The sequence below is a fragment of the Apodemus sylvaticus genome, chromosome 9 (assembly GCF_947179515.1).
Source record: "Apodemus sylvaticus chromosome 9, mApoSyl1.1, whole genome shotgun sequence".
NCBI classification, from domain to species: domain Eukaryota; kingdom Metazoa; phylum Chordata; class Mammalia; order Rodentia; family Muridae; genus Apodemus; species Apodemus sylvaticus.
In genome coordinates this window covers 31,810,734-31,832,167 of record NC_067480.1, presented here as the reverse complement: position 1 = coordinate 31,832,167, position 21,434 = coordinate 31,810,734, and the positions used below count along the sequence as shown (strand labels likewise).

General features: G+C 37.6%; 1 protein-coding gene and 1 non-coding gene across 2 annotated transcripts in view; one reads left to right on the top strand and one right to left on the bottom strand.

The window, feature by feature from the left end:
* The window catches only part of Rhbdd1 (rhomboid domain containing 1), a 1,230,872-nt gene that overhangs the window by 245,882 nt on the left and 963,556 nt on the right, over positions 1 to 21,434 (top strand). The gene's annotated exons all lie outside the window — the stretch shown is intronic.
* Positions 6,625 to 6,727, bottom strand: LOC127693212 (U6 spliceosomal RNA). The gene has a single exon (XR_007979663.1). It is a non-coding gene; the product is annotated as a U6 spliceosomal RNA (small nuclear RNA).

Sequence of the window (21,434 nt, the reverse complement as noted above, 5' to 3'; positions counted from 1 at the left end):
GTTTGTGCAGGAATAGACACCCTGACTAAGACAGACGGGGTATCTCATTATCCTGGAGCTTCGCCTTGTAGCCAAGGAAAACTGACCAGCAAGCTCCAGGGATCTACCTGTCTATCCCTTCCATTTCACTCTCAACTCAGCCCAGCTCTTTACACAGGTTCTGGAGGTAGAATTCAATTACTTATGAATACAAGTCAAAACCTTACTGACTGAGCCATCTCTCCAGACCCATTTCCTTCCCAGTGTATGATGTTAGATAGTTCAAAGTAAAGACAGAAAAGGTTTTATTCAAATTATGGGCAAAACTTTTGGAGGGCCTAGTGACTAATAAGGAATTTGGGCTTACAGATTTTCTTGGTGAGTTGTGTGTGTGTGTGTGTGTGTGTGTGTGTGTGTGTATGTATACATGTATGTGTATGTATATGTGTGTGAGTGTGAGTGTGTATGTGTGTGTGTTATGAAAGGTACCTCAATAGATTTTAGTGTGTCTTTTAAAGCATCAGTCATGACATAAACAAAACCAATAAATGACTAGGATGACTTCACACTGTCACTTTTATTTATAATTGCATTTTCCATATGTTCATGGATCTATTATTTGATTGCAGACATAAAAAGAAAAGCAAGGTACCGACTGCCTTCCCAAACACTGATTTTCAAGGTGAACAATAATGCTTGTACATGTTTGCCACAAAAAGAGTGCTTCTTTTAAGTTTGATACTATGACTTTTTAAACTTGTATAATTTTTATAAGTTTAAATGTCAACCTAAAATGAAAAACACTTTTCAATAGTCAAAAAGAAGATATCATCTGGGACACCTATTGGTATGATTTTTATCCTTCTTTGGCTGTTGGGCACAGCTTACTCATTTGTATCAATTCTTATATTTTGCAGGTCTTATATTGTGTGGCAAGTTTATTGTGCCTATGTATCCCATTTGGGCTTCATTATAAACTCCTGTGTAGCGATTTGTCTTTACTAAAAGAAATATAGCTATTAGAATAGAGAAATCTCATCATTTTAGTGCCTTAAAATCAGCATATTTTTTGTTCACATGAACCACAATTAGTGGTCACTTGGAGTAATAGAAGTCATTACTGCGTTTAGTCATTCAGGGATTGAAGGAACTGTGCATTTGTGCAGAATATGTGGCTTCCTATGAGCTTTGGTAAGACGGTCTGCCCACAGATGAAGGAAGAACTGGAAGAGGACCCTGTAAGGTGCTGGCCATGTTTGAAGTGATCTACAGAGCCATGGTCTTATTTACATGGGGGGCTGTGTGGAAAGTGTTGCTTAGATCTATGCCCAAGAGGAGTGAAGAAATAATCAGGTTTAGAGAATAGATGTGCAGTGTCTATTTCATTAACGATATATAGTGTATCTTAAGAAAATAAGGCATGAAGTAGTTTTAACATTAGCATGGTATACACTAAAAGGCTCATCTATAAAATATCTTTCTGAATTCTGTACTTCTTTTCATGATTATATCATTTATGGGCTGTATTCTAAATTTTAAGATCTAAGCTTCTGAATATAATATTTAGCTTCCATGTAAGAGATGTCAAAAATTGGTTTGGATAAGTTTTTCAAATAAACCCTAGTTTTATTTGGCAATAGGTTAAATCCTTGTAGGTTTTCCTGGTAGGCCAGACTCTTGAGACATCTAAGTGTGTGGTAAGACTAAACAGTCTTGTGATTTTGTTGAATAATGGGGTCTATTTAGTAAGTCTAAATGGACTGAGACATGGGTCTGATGAAAGATGAATCAGAATGTAATGGAAAGCTACGGATGTGACAGAAATACGCCTACATGCCCAATTGCACATAATATCTCTCCTTCACTGAGCAGTGGCTGAGTATCCAGCCTGTCAAAGGGCTGGAAATGTCTGCATTCAAAACACTCGTTCCTGACTAAATCTCTACCTCACTCAGCCACAAAGGGATGGATTCCTCTCAAATATCTGAAGAATTGCCTTTAAATTTAATGGCCTTGATCTAAAACAAGAGATCGGGTTTCATGTTCCCTTTGAGGACAGATTGAATTTTAATTGTTTTACTCTGAGAAGTGCTTCATATTTTCTGAGTAATGTCCACATTGGTGTGAGTTACTTTTGGTTTGGATTATTCTCAATTAATTAATAGTGACATATCTCCTATAAATTTGTACTGCTTCTCTGCAATGTGAATTAAGGTTACAAAACTGAAATCAATTTTGCTACCCAAAAAATTAGAATGAAAAAGAGGCTATGAATTAGAAAGAAAGAAAGTAGAGGTATATGGGAGGTTCTTAGAGAGAAAAAGATAGGTAATTACATTATAATCTCAGAAAATAAAATAATTAAAAAAAATAAAGAGTAGATGTGCTATCCATTCATAGGTATTTTGTATAATGCATTGTCCCTTGAAGAAGGCCTGTTGGTTCTGTGTCTCCAGGAGAACCTCTTACCAGTAATTCAAACCCAGTGTGTTAAACAGAGTTTGGATTTTCGTGTTCATGCTGTGGATATTTGGTCTACAAGTTCTATCCCTCCATCTTCCCACTCTGTCTCATTTTCCCTGAGCAGATTGCATTGCTGAATCTGTCATAGATTTATCTGTTCATTTTACAAATCTCCAACTAGAATTAATTCCCCATAGGCAGGGAAATGAGGCTTTACTCACTGGGAAGTCATCTCCTGCAGAATAACACTGGAAAATGAAGCATTTCATGGTATTTATTGAAATAATGATAAAAATAGTAATTAATGGTGTTACAACGTCCCTGTTAAATTTGCTTTTTAAAGTTATTGCAGACATACAAAAGTTGCAAGAGTCAGAAGTACCAGAGACTTAGATAATGAGTTTTCTTTGTAGGGAAAAAAAAGAATTGAATAGATAATTAGCTATATATAATTAAATATATGTATAATTTTGAACTTAACCAAACTGTGGAAAGTCAGTGAAATAGCATTGTAACTTTATGGGCTAATTCCAAAAGAGATGGTAACACAATCCTAGTAAAAACAGCAGACTCCCTCAAACGAAGGAACATGCCGCAAAAGAAATAACTAAATTGACTCTTCAAAATTGTCATCAGGAATAAGGAAAGCACAACTTGGGATAAAGGGACCCTAAAATGAGTGGCAACTAAATCCCATGGTATGCCATGAGCAGGAAATTGTCCTAAGGTAAAAACTAGAAAGAATTGACTGAAACATGAATATTAGTTTGTAGTAATATATAAGCGAGTTAGTTACTTATAAATGCATTATGCTTATTGAAGATGTTAATAACAGGAAAGTTGGCATAGGTCTGTGGGAATTAGATGTTCTCAAAACTTATGTAATTTAAAAAGTAGTCTTCAATTTTCTTATTGAATTTTTTCTTCTGACTCTTAAATGTAAGGGCATCAAAAAAAAAAAAAAAAACCACTGGTATAGCTCATAAACACCAGAAATATTATGGGCAGCATGGATGTTTGCAGTGTAATTAAGATTGTGCTCTGAGGTCTTATTGGTTTGTTTTCCCTCAAGATGTGACTTAGGACTCCTTGTTCTCCCAGCAGTCTGACTTGTTTATGTAAACTTTGCCATCACTTTTCAGCCTGTGGTTATTACCAACAGAAAACACACCAAAGTGGTTGTGCCAAAAGTTTCTAAGGAGGAAGGAAAAGAAAAACAGAAAAAAAGAAAATCTCTAAGTGCTAACATTTTCTGTGTGGTAACCATTTTCAAATCAAACTTGAAACAGCAGTTAAAGTTATAAAATTTAATATTGTTTATTAAATATTTCAAGGTATGTAAGTCTATTTTAAAAATAGCAGCGATATTGTCCATTGTGGATGATTACACCAAAAACTGTCTATAGTTCCATCCTCAGAATCCAAGTTGTGAGACTCTCATGTGTTTGAAATTCCATGTAACCAGAGAAAGCTGTACTTGATACTTTATTAAAACAAAACAAAATAACAAATACGTTGCATTTCATAAGCAACCATCCATGTCAGCATCACTGCACTAAACTGCATTTTATCTCAAGGTTAGGTCTAATATTTAACCTCTATAATATTCTTACAAACGTGAAGCAGTATGGTATAGTTCTCCAGTGGAGGCAGCTATATTATAATTAGTTGGGTTACTTTAATCTTACTGATGCTTTTAAAGCCATAAGCCCAGGTTCCAGAGAGCATCGCTTTCCACCTAACACGAGTCGAAATAAATAGTAATCAGTACAGTACACCATCTGAAGGAAACGTCCCTTTATGTGTGTATTTACTAAGTGGATGGGGAGCAACAGGACCCAGTCTTCACGATGAAACCGTGTTGGCCATGGTAAAAGGAAACAAGCAGAAACTTCAATTTAACTGTCACAGCATGATTTAGCATTCAGAGAAATGCATTGCTTTGGACCATGTGTCTTTAATGATACTAGATTATTTTTGACCAACGATAATGGAAATTTTATTGGTTTGGCCTAATTAATTCAGTCTGTCAGAGTGGTGAGGTACAAGGAGCAAGACCTTCAGCATTTTCCTAATTTGCTCAAGGAAGTGGCTATTCCTCATTCTGCTGACTCTAGCTTTTATTCCACTAATATTTCTGGGTGGAAAAAGACTAAAAAGTAAAATACCATAAAAACTATTGGAGCTACTCTTCCAGAAAGTTTCATATGCTTTGTAACTTGGTTCTCAGAGATAATGTTTGACTCTGAAGGTTTGCTTCCCCCTGAAATCTGCCCATCAAAACTTCTCCTGGATATTGATCACTTCTGGATTTCAATCTGTACATGATTCTAGTACCAGCTTAGCATTCTGGGTTATGAATTAATAAGAACCTGGTTACATGGAGCAGTGCCTCTTTGCTTTTAACCTTTATTCTTCTCTTAAAAATACATCTAGACCACAGCCCCTCCTCCCATCCCTTCCAGTTCCACCTCCTACCTCCCAGATGAACATATCTTCCCTTCCCACCCTCAAAAAGCACAGGATGCCCAGGGATAGCTAATAATATGGCCTAACAAGATTCACTAAGACTGATAATCCTTATATCACTTCTGAATATGGCAACCTAAGAGGAATAAAGGGACACCCCTACTCCCATTTTTTGAGAGTCCAACAAGAACGCCAAACTACACAACCATATACTTAGCTCAGAACCATGTTGGGTCCTCCATGTTTATTGCTTCAGTCTTTGTGAGACCTTTGAGCCCTGCTTAGTTAATTCTGTGGGCCATGTTCTTGTTGTGGCCTTGGCTCCACTGGCTTCTATAATCTTTCCTCCCCATATCCGTGGGCTACCCCTGACTCAATAACTCTACCTAGTTTTTGGCTGTGTGTCACTTTACCAGCTCTTATTAGTTGTTAGTTTACACCTCTCTAATAACAATTAGGCTAGGCACTCATATGTCTATGACTATAGCAGAATATCATTAGGAATCATTTCATTGCCTTTTTTGCATGGTCCTATTTGTTTACACCCTGCATCCCTGGATGCCTTACCTCTGGTTCCTGGCCAACCCAGGCAGTATCAGGCATAGGCTGCCACTCATGTACTATATTAACATGACTGTATTACTCAATTCACAAAAAGTATTGTTAGCTCATAAAATCCATTGGTCCACAGGAAGCAATCAATATGTGCAATTCATTCAATTGATATCTAAAGTGGTTTGGGAGTCAGGAAGAAGAGATTCCATTTAATTATTGGTACAAAAGATAGTATCCTAGGAAACTTGGGAGTGTTGTTAGGCTTCAACCAAAGATTTAACAAATGGAGAAGAGAAACAAAATTGGTAAATGAGAATTTTTTTTAAATTTTCAAATAATAAGATAGTATATAATGGACATAGATGTTCTAAGACTTACAGAGAAAGGAAAAAAATGTGGACTTTAGATAGAAAAACCATATCTCAAATATCTTGCTTACTATTATTACTCTAGATATACTGGCCTGTCACATTTTCCATTTCCCAGAAACAGCTATGAACAACATTAGCTTACCACTGATACTTCTCAGTGGACACAAAGATTTTTCCTGTGAGAAAAAGAATGCACTGGGATGAAAAAATAATATAATCTGTAATTATAAAGTTCTTTGTATGTCCTGTCAAAGTCTAATAAAGCAGTCTTATAAAAATTGTATCAGGTTGCAGATAACCGGGTAGATTGTTTAAAGTCCGGGTAAAAATATTGGGTGTTTTTAGTTTATGTGCTTACATTAAAAAACTTAATGATATTAAAATAAAAAATCAAGAAGTCCTTCTATAGTTGAATATATGATTGAGCATCTGCAGAATAAGACTGTCTAGGAGCAGAGCCAAATTAATCTTTAGTAGGCATCTTGAATATCATTAAGTCCTTCTTTAAAAGATATATGCATTGTGCTTTATGTGTGCTTGTGGATATCACATAAGCTATAGAAGATTATCAGATATATTTCAGTCTTTATGTAGTTCATCATCATAAGACACATACAGATATCTCAAAGTGTCAATGAAGATAAATGATCTATACAAGAATTCTATAAGCCCACTGGCACAGGAGAGGTAGGACCTTTCCCAAGAAGGATGCTTGGAACCAGGAATTAAAGTGTACATGTGTGAAAATAGAGGGCAAGGCTATGATGCTAAGTAGAAACTGAACTGCTTATACTACCAAGATACAAACACAAATGTCATCCTTGCGCAGGGGCATGCTAATCTTCTCTCTATCGTTCCAATTTTAGTATATGTGCTGCCGAAGCGAGCACAACACAAATGTATCATTAAGTAAGGATGTATGCTCAACAGAATAGATAAATAAAGCATGATGAAGAACAACCTGACTTGATGGACACTGAGATGCAGATATGAGTGTATGAATATCAAGATCATGAAATAAGGATGAGTGCTATTATAGAATAGAGAAGCAAAACATGAAGGAAGCATGGAAGAAAGTTATATTATAAGTGTTGGAAAAATTAAGATGTGTGTATACGCTTAATAAATATAATTGTAAACAAGTAGTTATCAACCTTCCTAATGCTGCTATCAATTAATACAGTTTCTCATGTTGTGGTGATCCCAACCATAAAATTACTTCTGTTGCTACTTCATAACTGTAATTTTATTACCATTAAGGATTATTATGTATGCCGGACGGGTGGTGGTGCATGCCTGTAATCCCAGCACTCTGGGAGGCAGAGGCAGGCAGATTTCTGAGTTTGAGGCCAGCCTGGTCTACAGAGTGAGTTCCAGGACAGCCAGGGCTATACATAGAAACCCTGTCTCAAAAAACCCAAAATCCAAAAAAAGATTATTTGTAAATATCTGTTATGTAGGATATCTGATATGTTTCCCCTGTAAAAGGATCATTCAAAGTCCCCAAAGGGGTCATGATCCACCAGTTGAAGACGACTCCTATAAACTGTATGTCAACTGAGAGCCAACCTCCCCCCCCCCAAAAAAAAATCATGGCAATGAGAAAAAAGAGCCTACAATGTAAATATTTTTGTATTATTAACAGTTATAATAAAAAAAATCCTAGAATGAACCACCTGACTATACTAAATTCTGTTTTGTGAAGCACTATACTGAAGTCAGTCCCCATTATCACATGCAAATTTGCTAGGATCCTTTTCAATTCCTAGCAGAAAGGAAGCTGCCATTTTCTCCTGCTCCTTGGTTTGTGCTTCATCAGAATTATAATTATTTATCATGAGAGTAGCACTCTTCACCAGAGACATAGGATTGCTGGGGGAAGACAGTTTAACCAGGAAAATGTACGTTACAGCCTCAAATCAACTTTCTTCTGTTGCTCACAATTCAGGTCCTCCTGTTTAGGTTCTCTGCAAAGCTTTTCATTGAGTTATCAGTAAATAAATAGTTTCATGGATACATGTTCTATATTCTCTTATGCTACATGCAGAGCTGAAAGAATAGTCCCAAATGGTACCTTAACATCTGAACTGAAAGCCCTATAGGCCTCAGAGGCCCTGGGAGTCTTAGACCCCAGGATGGTGACAGATGGTAGTAATCAAATGCAGACATGGCACTTAGCTGGAAGACACATGACAGGCAGCTGGCATTCACTTAGAGAAGTCGCAGTGTTCAGAGTGCAGAGACAAGCACAGCTCCACATTTCCTGGTTTTGCTCTGAGATGAAACTGTACAGCCAGCCTGAGTGTATGGAGTTGGTTGACTTATTTTAAGCAATGTTGTGTTTCTTCATCTTTAAGTCATCAGCCTTCATAACTGCCTTTTGGGGTGTCTTCACTATCCTGTTGTTCCCCAAACCATATCTTTATAAAGATAATTTAGCCTGGATTTTCCCCAAGCCCTATGATGTAAACTATCTTATTTGGACATGAAGTTTCCACCATTTCAAGTAAATGTTATGATGCAAAGAATCTCGTTTTATAGGGTTTTGTCCCTAACTTTCAGTCAACAATTTTTGTTTCTTGGTTGATTATTTGTTCCATATTCATCTTGAAGTCTTCCTTAATATTTTAAATTGCTAATATGTTTGGCTTATATCTCAAATGGTACAGATATTATATATGTGTGCATATATATAAATGCATGTATGGTGACAAGTGTTTATGTGTTGTGTGCAGGTCCATATGTGAGCATAGGCAGCATTTTTATATGTACATGTGGAATCCAGAGGAGGATATTAGGTAAATTCTCTATCACTCTAACCTACTTATTTTGAGACAGTGACTCCATGTGTACCTAGTGGTATGCTAGCCAGTAAGGCCTAATGATTCTGTCTCTGCCTTCCACAGCAACAGGCTTTCCTGCATGAGTAGTGAAACATAATAATTTACATCCATGAACACAGGTTCTCATGTTTGCATCATAAACTCTATCTACTGAGGCGCCTCTTCTACCCCTTGTTGTATGTATTTTATCTCCTTATTCCATATATATATATATATATATATATATATACATACATGATATATATGCATTACTTATACGACTGTAGATAATATAGTCTATATTTGTTTCTTATTTCACACAAAGATTGTCCATGTTAAAACATTAAAAAGCAATTCACAATGTGTATTATAATTTTTCTGCTGTTCAAAAATTTTATATGCTTCCGGAATTGAGAACTAATTCTGAAGAATGGTTAGAAAATGTACCCATCCATATAATATTTTACATAAGTTAGCCTTTAAAAAGTCTAACATCTATTAGCTTCAGAGTGTCTGGCTTTATGTGGAGGTCCTTGATCCATTTGGATTTGAGCTTAGTACAAGGAGACAAGGATGGATCAATTCGCATTCTTCTGCATGCTGACCTCCAGTTGAACCAGCACCATTTGTTGAAAAGGCTATCTTTTTTCCATTGGATGTTTTCAGCCTCTTTGTCGAGGATCAAGCGGTCATAGGTGTGTCGGTTCATTTCTGGATCTTCAACCCTGTTCCATTGATCTGCCTGCCTGTCACTGTACCAATACCATGCAGTTTTTAACACTATTGCTCTGTAGTATTGCTTGAGGTCAGAGATACTGATTCCCCCAGAATTTCTTTTGTTGCTGAGAAGGTTTTAGCTATCCTGGGTTTTTTGTTATTCCAGATGAATTTGAGAATTGCTCTTTCTAACTCTGTGAAGAATTGAGTTGGGATTTTGATGGGTATTGCATTGAATCTGTATATTGCTTTTGGCAAAATGGCCATTTTAACTATATTGATTCTACCGATCCATGAGCATGAGAGGTTTTCCCATTTTTTGGAGGTCTTCTTCCATTTCCTTCTTCAGAGTCTTGAAGTTCTTGTCATACAGATCTTTCACATGTTTGGTAAGAGTCACCCCAAGGGGAAGACCCTTGAGGACATCGGTATAGGGAGAAAGTTTCTGAACAGAACACCAATAGCATATGCTCTAAGATCAAGAATTGACAAATGGGACCTCATAAAATTACAAAGTTTCTGTACGGCAAAGGACACCATCAAAAGGACAAATCGGCAACCAACAAATTGGGAAAAGATCTTCACCAATCCTACATCAGATAGAGGGCTAATATCCAATATATATAAAGAACTCAAGAAGTTAGACTCCAGAAAACCAAACAACCCTATTAAAAATGGGGTACAGAGTTAAAGAAAGAATTCTCACCTGAAGAACTTCGGATGGCAGAGAAACACCTTAAAAAATGCTCAACTTCATTAGTCATTAGGGAAATGCAAATCAAAACAACCCTGAGATTTCACCTTACACCAGTCAGAATGGCTAAGATTAAAAAGTCAGGAGATAGCAGGTGTTGGCGAGGATGTGGAGAAAGAGGAACACTCCTCCACTGCTGGTGGGGTTGCAAATTGGTACAACCACTCTGGAAAGCAGTCTGGCAGTTCCTCCAAAAACTGGGCACCTCACTTCCAGAAGATTCTGCTATACCACTCCTGGGCATATACCCAGAGGATTCCCCACCATGTAATAAGGATACATGCTCTACTATGTTCATAGCAGCCCTATTTATAATTGCCAGATTCTGGAAAGAACCCAGGTATCCCTCAACAGAAGAGTGGATGCAAAAAATGTGGTATATCTACACAATGGAGTACTATTCAGCCATTAGAAACAATGAATTCATGAAATTCTTAGGCAAATGGATGGAGCTAGAGAACATCATACTAAGTGAGGTAACCCAGACTCAAAAGGTGAATCATGGTATGCACTCACTAATAAGTGGATATTAACCTAGAAAACTGGAATACCCAAAACATAATCCACACATCAAATGAGGTACAAGAAGAACAGAGGAGTGGCCCCTTGTTCTGAAAAGACTCAGTGAAGCAGTATAGAGCAAAATCAGAACAGGGAAGTGGGAAGGGTTGGTGGGAAAACAGGGGGAGGGAAGGGGACTGATGGGACTTTCGGGGAGTGGGGGGTCCAGAAAAGGGGAAATCATCTGAAATGTAAATAAATATATCAATAAATTTTAAAAAAAAGTTTAACATCATCATAAAATGTAAGCATTTGGATTACTCTGAATTCTCCACGTAAATACAATTATTAGGATATAAAGGATTACAGAATTATTATGAGAAATGAGGAGTATGGTCATGTGACCACAGCAGCTGACAAGTCCCTCTAGATCTCTCCTCAGCAAACTGAAGATTCCTGAGAACGTTATCATTCCACCTACTTGCCATCAGGATGGTGACAAAGCAGGACACTCCCTCTGATGCACTGAAGGCTCAATTTTTTTGTTTTATTTGGCCGTTTAGCTAATTGGATGTGCATATATATATATAATTATTCCTCCCCATAGTCTGATAAAAATAAATTACTCAGAAATATTTCCAGTATTTTCGGGACCCTCTGTGTCCAAGGCAGGCTGACATGAGAAAAGATACTGATGCTGATCTCAGATGAAGAGTGGTTCATAGACGGGGAATTGTTCAAACCACTGACTGACATCATGCCAAGCAGCACCTCATCTAATCTTCTTACATGTGTTTAATGCTGAAACAGGCACCATGTACTGCCCATGTTCACTTTTCCTTCCTGTGGGTATTTTTAATAGTATGAAAAATAAAAGTCAAAAGGAGGGGGCAGTGAAATATATATCACAAATGCTGAAGGGAGCATTATGTGGGTAGTAGAAGGGTGCCAGAAAAAAACACTGAGAGATAAATAAGAACAAGGGAGAATGATATGTATTTGGAAATGTCATAACAAAGATAATTACCTTGTATACTTACTACAACACAATTAAATGCCTTAAAATGAAAATATTGGTATAATAGTAGAAAGGGTCTTAATTTTTCAGTAAGCATGTACACAGAGAACTTCTGCATGTGAATTCTAGATACAAGGGGGACAAAGGTCAACGTGGAACAATTAGTTGCAAGCAAATGTAGTTCATCACTGCAATGTGTGGCCAAGAAAACAGAATAAAACTGTCTCTCATTTGGATCTCTGGTAAATGTTACTTTTAATTTAATTTAACTGAAAGATATATTGGCCAATGAATTAAAGTAATACCAAGGGATATTCAAATGTCTCCTGTAAATTGTGCTTTGTCAGGTCTGACTCAACTATGTTCTTTTAATGTTGATTCCAAAGTTTTAACTTTTATTGAAACTTTATAGGGGGGTAATTGTAAATTTACATGAATTGCAGTAGAACAATAGTCTTAGTCAGTTTTCTGTTACTGGGAAGAGACACCATGACCATGGCAACTCTCATAAAGGAAAACATTTATTTGGGGCTTGCTTACAATTTCAGAGGCTTAGTCCATTATCTTTCTGGTTGGAGAGAATGGCGGCTGGCAGACAAGGTTGCTGAGAGCTCTGTATTCTGATGCATAGGCAGCAGGGAAAGAAAGAGACACTGGGCCTGGTTTGAGCATTTGAAACCCCAAGGCCCAACCCCTCCCTCCCCTCCCACCCCCCCCCCCCGTGACACACTTCTTGCAACAAGGCCACACACATTATGAGGTAATATCACTTCATAATGACAAAGCAGTCAAACACAGGAGCCTATGGGGGTCATTCTGTACAAACTGCCACATGGTGCCAAATCGCAGCACCCTTCACCTAGATTCTAAAATATCAATGTTTGAGAACCTAGAAAAGTAACTCAGTAGATTAATCAACATTGATACAACCCATTAATATTATGTAGATTTTGTCCTTTATAATAACCTTATTCAAATTTACACATTTTTTGTTTGTGTTTATAAAATTGTAATGTATGTGTATATATGACATGTATAAATTACGGATTTGTGCAATTACTATCTCACAAAGGCATTAAAAGTTTTTTGTTTCAAAGATAAGTGATGATCACCCTAACAAGCGAGTTATTAAAAGAAGTTGGAAATTTTCCTGTTTACCCATGAATGGAATAAAAAGAAACAAAACAGAAGTAGAGAAAGCATAGTTATAGCATAGAGACTGACCGAGATTTTTATATGGACCACCCACCCCTCTGGCACACCCCTGTTAGGAGTCACTACAGTAGACAGTTTGTTATTCTTTGGGAAGTGTATGCCCAAGCTTTCAATGATGTACAATTTCTTTGTCATTGTTTGTCTGCACATTGAGCCCTGTACCAAATATAATCAAGAAGCAGCAACATAAGCGCCCTTCACCTCAACTAGCCAGGCAAGACTCCTTAGCTACTGGTACCTTCTTCATCATCGTCTTCTTCCAATGCTGCTCAGTCACAGACAATCTCAGTCTTTATTTTGTGTGATGTAAACACATTTTTGTTTGTGCAAGTGAGGGCCAGCAAAGATCAGAAGATAGTCATAAGCTCCCAGAAGCTGGAGTTACTGGTGATTGTGAACCACCCAACAAGGATGCTTGGCCCAGAACTGTGGTCTTTGGGCACAGCAGTGCATGCTCTCATAGCCACTTCCTCATCCCCTGGATCTGAGTTTGCAATCATACTCTGCAGGTGTGCATGAGCATGTCCCATTCAGCCCTCAGATTGTTGAGCTGTGACACTGATTGCCTTTGCTATTCAGGACCATGAAAACAATACACAAAAGTGTCAATGTATCTGGCATGTAGAAATCCTCAGTATTCATTTGTCCTTTTCCTACCATCCTGCACTTACCTTCTCCTCATCATTCAGACTTACTTCCAGCAGGCCGAGCTCAGGATGTATGCTAATCCCACCTGTCTTGCCCATCAGATGCAGAACTGTGGGCTCGTCTCCCACTATTTTCAGTAACAGTTTAACTTTCATAGTGTGTAGTTATTCTACTAAGGTCTGGCTCCTGCATTAGCTTACTAGGTTGCCCTTGAATCTATGCCATTGCCCAGATTTTCATAAAATAATCTCCTTAAAATAAGGACAAAAAATTATAATTCAGAGAATGGGAGGGCTGACAGCGGTCACACGAGGCTGTTATCCCAGTAGTCCGGAGTCTGAACCATGTGATGGAGGATCCTTAGTTAATATATAGCTCTTATAGCCAGGGCTATATAGCAAGGTTTTGGAGAGGGGGAAAGAGAGAGAGAGACAGAGAGACAGAGAGAGAGACAAAGAGAGACAGAGAGACAGAGAGAGACAGAGAGAAAGAGAGAGACAGAGAGAGACAGAGAGAGAGACAGAGACAGAGAGAGACAGAGAGACAGATGGAGACAGACAGAGACATATAGACAGAGACATATAGACAGAGACAGAGAGACAGACAGACAGACAGACAGAGAGACAGACACAGACAGAGAGACAAACACAGATACACAGAGATAGACACAGATACACAGAGACAGACACACAGAGTGTGACAAAGACAGAGATAGACAGCTGAGAGATTTTGAATAAAAGGCACAAACCTATATTTATATGAACATCTCTGAAATGCTTAGAAAAAGGTATATTAACAAAAATATCGTATCTGAGTGATAAAATTGACAAAGACTTTTTGCTTGCAAGGAGGTCAAGAATAGGACTTGTCTACAATTAAGAATACTTTATAAGGCAAAACTAATTGGAATATACAGGTTAAAATATGCAATGCCTGGCCAGTAAAGACATAAATACACAGTTTTTAAAAAACTAGAAATACACTGATTTGTGGGAGTCATAGATTCCAAACGGCTGTCATACCTACGCCTGATTAACAAGTACATGTGCGACAAAATGAACATAATTTAAGATAATTAAAACATACATCTTTGTATAATTGCCTCCTTTTGGCTATGTATGAGCCTTGTCACTTGCTTCTAGCCATTAGGCTATAAAAAAAGGTGAAATGATTTGCATAATTGACTATTATCATTAATCAGATGGTACTCATTCAGCCAACGAGGAAGATCATTTGCACGGCGAGAGCCAATCAGGCTTTGTCTAAGGCAGTGCTTGGTAAGCATAGGTGCATTTTCAGCTTGTCTGGTTGGCTATGCAAACTAAAATTCCTGTATAGACTGCGTGGTTGATCACCATGAGAGTCCCAGGCTTACAACCATAAGATAATATACCTATCAGCATGAAAATTCATTCTTGAAAATGTGTGAAACTGCCCTTGTTTGGCTTATCAAATTGGTCAAACATCTGTATGCTCTTGTGGTTTGAGTTATACAGAAAGTGAATTTTAAATAACATAGGTACATAGGTAGTCCTTTTTTACTGTCTGAAATATCTCCTAATGCAGTGGCTCTGAAATTCACATGCCCAGGCACAACTCAGGGCTCTCTGCTCGGGGTGAAGTGGGTGTAAATATGTGGTAGCTAAGCTAGGGTCTTCATGTAGCAATAGGCAAGGTACTTCCTCCTTCTCAAGTGAGTCTGTGTAGGATTCCAATGTCAGTTCTCTTTCTCATTTTATTTTCTTAATCAAGTATTACCTTAGGAAATCATCTTACTAATATGTTATATGTCGACTAAGTAAGTTCACAGATAGAAACGACTTGGTCTGATCATAATACATAATGTGTTTTTTTATCCTGTAAATAAGCATCAATTAATGAAAAAATGTGTTAAGATAATTCCAAAGAAAGTTAATTATTTGCTGTGTAATGTGAGCTAACTAAATCATTTTAAAATGTACATAGAGCCAGTGAAATACTTTAAGAGTTTTATAGTGCTTGCCACCAAACTAAGTGACCTAAGTTCAAACCCTAGGACCTACATGGAAGAAAAAGAGAACTGACTCCCACTAGTGTGTCCTCTGAACTCCATACATATTATATTGCATGTATATATACCAAGAATTAAATAGATAAATCTATTGAAATATTACCACGTGAAAAGAAATAACTCCAGCAATACATTTATTCTTCTCTGGAAGATGCTCTGATACACAAACTTCAACAATTTAAGTTTCCTCGACTCACATGTGTGGTTACAAAAACAACAAAAGAACAAATTTGCCCCATTTTCAAGGTAGTTGAAAAATTGAACTGAGGGCGATTTGTGAGATGTCATGCATCTCACTGACCCTTTGCACAGCACAATGTTCATTTATAACAAACTTACATGTCACGAATCCCAATTCAGAGTGTGTGTGAATAATGGAATATATAAGCATCTGGCAGAAAAATACCAATAATTATGGTGTTTCAAGTCAATTTGTTTCTTTTTGAGATTTTCTTTGAAAGTATACATGAAACATGTAAAAGGGAAACTGATTGCTTCCTAAGGGTAAACAGCTCTCAATGATAGAAGTAATTTACTTTTGATTTCCTTTTAGGTGACTATTCAGAACGATACCCAAATGTGAAACAAATTTAATCGTGGGAAAAAAAGATGCAAAAATATTATGGAAAATGTCAATCACTGGTTTTCTGTGGAAGCTGAAAATTCTCTCATATCATAAAAAAAAAGATGAAAACAACTTTCACAATTTCACCTTCATTTTCTTCCCCTTTCCCTCATTCATTCATTCATTCATTCACTCGTTCCACAATCAATAAATATTTACTGAGTTTCTACTCCGTTCCAGGGGAATTCAGTTAGAGGAAACAAAGCTGTCAAGCCTTTGTAAACCTCTCCTGTAGTTCTCATTTAACTGGGGATTACAATTAAAAACAATAAATAAATGACATTTTAACTGAGTTTTAAAAAAGGAGCAGTTCATTGTGATGTGGACTTCTAGTTTATACACTGAAAGTATGGTGGTTGGAATGTGCTGGTGACACAGTGGAGGACAGAAGATCACACATTTGCTATACCAGGGATGCTGACTCCGCCTCCACCAGGGCACTGCCCTGGCTTCTCAGGCTCTCCTTTGTTCATTCTGACTATAGTAAAACTCAGATTGGCAGAAGACCAAAAGCAACGTGTTATCAATAGTTCTGAATTTTCTAATTGTTTTTGTGACTAAGCCCTCTGCAACAGACGGGGCCTTTGGAAATGCCTTCCTAGGGCACAGTGAAGGACAAGATGCAGTACCTGTTCTGAAAAGTGCACCTTACAATAGCTGTTTTACAAGACTGACAGGGTTTTTCTGGGCCGTAGGAAGTAGGAAAAGAAAGATAAAGTATCATAGATAATCATTTAATCCCATTATTACTATGAGAAATGGAGTCAGAAGAAACCCCAAAGCTCAGTGCCCCCTGGCATAGAATATACAACAGTGAATACAGTGGCAAAGGGGACTGGCTCCCAATGTTGTCTCCTCACATTCATGTGGGCACTTATACTGCCAGCACACATGCATATATGCACACATGCGTACATAAACACACATATGTGTGCAGGGGCACATGCATGCAAACACATACACCTGCAGCACTTTTTATTTAATATTTTTTTAATTTGATACCTTCTGATCATGTTTTCTTCTCTACCAGCTCCAACTCCCTACCTACCCAAATTCACTTTCTTCTAGCTCTTTCAAAACATAAACAACAACAGAACAAAAATTAAAACCAAGCCAACTAACCAACCAAAGAGCAACAATAGCAACAAAAATATCAGTAAGGAGAAAAGAATATCAAAACAAAACAGAATGAAACAAAAGTCCCACAAACTATTAAATCAAAAACAAAACACGCATTATCTTATGTGTTGACCTGCCCTGGTGGAGTATGCTTGGTATAGCCAGTAACACTCTGTGGAAGAAAATTGATTTTCCCTATTCCAGTGGGTATCGATTATAAATAGCTTCTTAGTTAGAGGTGAGGCCCAGTATCTGCTTCCCTCTTTCAGTTCTTGGACACCAGCTTCCTTGAAAATGTGTAAGTCTTATGCTTGCTGCCAAAATCTCTGTGAGATCATATGTGTACCAGAACTGTTCTTTCTGGAAGACACTGTTTCCTTGGAGTTACGCCTCACCTCTGGCTCTTCCAGTCTCTTCACCTCCTCTTCCTCATAGATTCCTTAGCCTTGAAAGAAAGAGACTGAACTTTTGAAAAGCAAAAAAGAAAGCCTGGATATGATATTTAAGATTTCAAATATAAAGTGCTACATAACAAAACATAGCATTACATTTTTTGAACCAGAAGGATCCGTCTTTAGTTTGTGATTATTATGGACAATGTTGCATATGGCCATATTTCACTTAAACAAAATGAATATGATAATTTACGTTCTTGTCACACTTGTACATCTTTCTGTAGCTTGTTGCACGTTTCTTTGTACTACATGAATACACTATTTTCCCAATTTGCTACAAGTCTTCATTGTCCTAAAGTCTGTTATATTGGGTATCTATTTTTTCTTATTTCTTATCATTTGTCACATTGTCTAAGGGGCACATAAAGTATGCTTTCTTCTGCATGTGCTGTTCAAGCCTGTCCTTTACTATGAATGACCTTTTGGTTATTACTAAGAGACAAAATGAGACAAGCATTAAAGAAATAATGAATTAGATACAGGTTATTTTGTGTGTGCTCTTTGCTACTTGACAGCCCAATGTCACAGAGACAGTTTGCTGATTTTTTTTAAAGAAAATGTGCCCATTTAAAGCTGGGATTGTGTTCATCACTAGTATCATGGTTGGCAGTGGGGTGTGACGGGCAGGCAGCTGTTAGCTCTGGCAACTTGTCATGGACCAGCTGTTTTGTCACAATTCAAAGAGCCCAGAGGCAAATTCAGAACTGAAATAATTACATGATGAAGTAAAATACTCATAAAAATAACACCTCAACAAGAGAGACCTTCAAGTTTCAGTGATCAATAAATGTGGTTCTTCCTCCTGGGAAAGTGGTCCTTAGAGAGTGGAGAGTCATTTATCTTCAGCATTGTCGAAAGAAAAAAAATTTGCAGTTCCACATGACAGCCTATAGATTCAAATTTTGGCAAAGTCCTTTGGCTGATAAGCATACTTTCTTACCTTTTTAATAAATATTCTCTAGATGAACCATCACAAGAGTATTTCTAGGATACTGTTCAAAATAGAATTCTCCAAGAAAAATGTTTAACTCACTATAGTCACAGCATGTGATCTCTGACACTAAGAATTTTATAGCTGCTACAACCACCACTGAACAGGTTCAGGATGTATCCTTTAACTTTGCACTTCCAATGAATGATGTTAGAGTATACGGTGAACTGGAAACCTAAGGGTTCTTTGGAAAGTTGATTAAATGGTGTTTTGCTGGGGCAAACACATGAAGGGATGTTTTGTTAAATTGAACACAGGTATGAAAGGCTAAGGCAGACTAGTGAAGGAAAGTTTTGCTGAAGTAGATACAAGAAAGAGGATGCTATGCTAAAAGGATTATTGAACTGGACTGCTGGTTTGTTTGTGAAGTGTTTGTGAATGGATTGAGCTGCCACTGCCTACTAACCCAGAAACTGAAGTGCTGATTTCCAGATAACACAGACAGAAATTGCTCCAAAGAACCATTCTAAACAGGTCCACTTCTCCTGCATCCTTTCTTTACCCCTACCTCTGGTGGGTGGTGGGTGACAAGGAAGAGCATTTAAGAACCATCATTAAAACTGGGATTTGAAAAAAATTAAAGATACAATATGGAGTTGTTCTTCTTAGTTTTTTCTTTAACCCTTTAAAGTTAATGAAATAAAGTCTGTTAGGACAGTTAGAATCTTCATCCCCAAATTCCTCTGGTTTAGAGTAATAACAATATTTATAGCTGTAAGAGGATCAGAAAACACCGATAAGATTGATGTCACCACTCAAAGACATTTACCTTCTGATATGGGGATTCTAGAAGACCATGAAGGTCCCCAACACCCTGCTAGCTGAGTAATAATTGGAGTGGGCTCCTGCAGTAAGATATTTATCTTTTAGTGTTTTTTCCTGGATTCAACAGTGCTGTCCACATTAGTAAGATACCTCCACTGTAGCTGTAATAGGAGTGTTGGAGTCAAGGACCCAGGCCATAACCAGCCACACTAGGCTTCTTCCTGTATAGGACTTAAGGCTCAAGACAGTGTGAATTGAGGGCTGGGAGAAAAGGAAGAAAGACCATTAGACAAAGGCACAAAAGCAAGACACAGGTGCACAGACTCAAGGCTTTTAAGTCAAAACCTGGAGTTGAATAAGATACCTGCACTGTAGCTACGCGACTTCAGGAATGCAAGCGAGGCTGTGGATGTACTGTCCACAGAATAGACAAGAGGCTGTCTCTCTCTTTTTTTTTAAATTCGGTATATTTTTTATTTACATTTCAAATGATTTCCCCTTTCCTAGCCCCCCCACTCCCAAAAAGTCCCGTAAGCCCCCTTCTCTCCCCCTGTCCTCCCACCCACCCCTTCCCACTTCCCCGTTCTGGTTTTGCTGAATACTGTTTCACTGAGTCTTTCCAGAACAAGGGGCCACTCCTCCTTTCTTCTTGTACCTCATTTGATGTGTAGATTATGTTTTGGGTATTCCAGTTTTCTAGGTTAATATCCACTTATTAGTGAGTGCATACCATGATTCACCTTTTGAGTCTGGGTTACCTCACTTAGTATGATGTTCTCTAGCTCCATCCATTTGCCTAAGAATTTCATGAATTCATTGTTTCTAATGGCTGAATAGTACTCCATTGTGTAGATATACCACATTTTTTGCATCCACTCTTCTGTTGAGGGATACCTGAGTTCTTTCCAGCTTCTGGCAATTATAAATAGGGCTGCTATGAACATAGTAGAGCATGTATCCTTATTACATGGTGAAGAATCCTCTAGGTATATGCCCAGGAGTGGTATGGCAGGATCTTCTGGAAGTGAGGTGCCCAGTTTTCGGAGGAACCGCCAGACTGATTTCCAGAGTGGTTGTACCAATTTGCAACCCCACCAGCAGTGGAAGAGTGTTCCTCTTTCTCCACACCCTCTCCAACACTTGCTATCTCCAGAATTTTTAATCTTAGCCATTCTGACTGGTGTAAGGTGAAATCTCAGGGTTGTTTTGATTTGCATTTCCCTAATGACCAATGAAGTTGAGCATTTTTTAAGATGCTTCTCCGCCATCCGATGTTCTTCAGGTGAGAATTCTTTGTTTAACTCTGTACCCCATTTTTTAATAGGGTTGTTTGGTTTTCTGGAGTCTAACTTCTTGAGTTCTTTATATATATTGGATATTAGCCCTCTGTCTGATGTAGGATTGATGAAGATCTTTTCCCAATTTGTTGGTTGCTGATTTGTTCTCTTGATGGTGTCCTTTGCCTTACAGAAACTTTGTAATTTTATGAGGTCCCATTTGTCAATTCTTGATCTTAGAGCATACGCTATTGGTGTTCTGTTCAGAAACTTTCTCCCTGTACCGATATAAGAGGCTGTCTCTTAATGTAAGGCAAAAGAGCATGACTTTTGTAGGGTTACCAATAGAATTAGCAAGGAGACCTTAATAAACCTCCCTTGTGAATTTTAAAGTTTCTAGGTTTCGCTGTCATCAATCACCATCAACGTTACTCTTTGATTTTTATCACCTTTAATTCAGAAAACATTTTCTTCAGGAAGTACTTTGCCATATAAACTGCCTCTGATAATAAACCTACCACTATGTGCTTGTATTTACTCTGCTTTGTAAGACAATGGCAAGCCACAGAATGTAAAGATTGGATTTTATCTGCAGATTAGAGTTTTATATATCAATTACTCCATATCATAATATGTGACA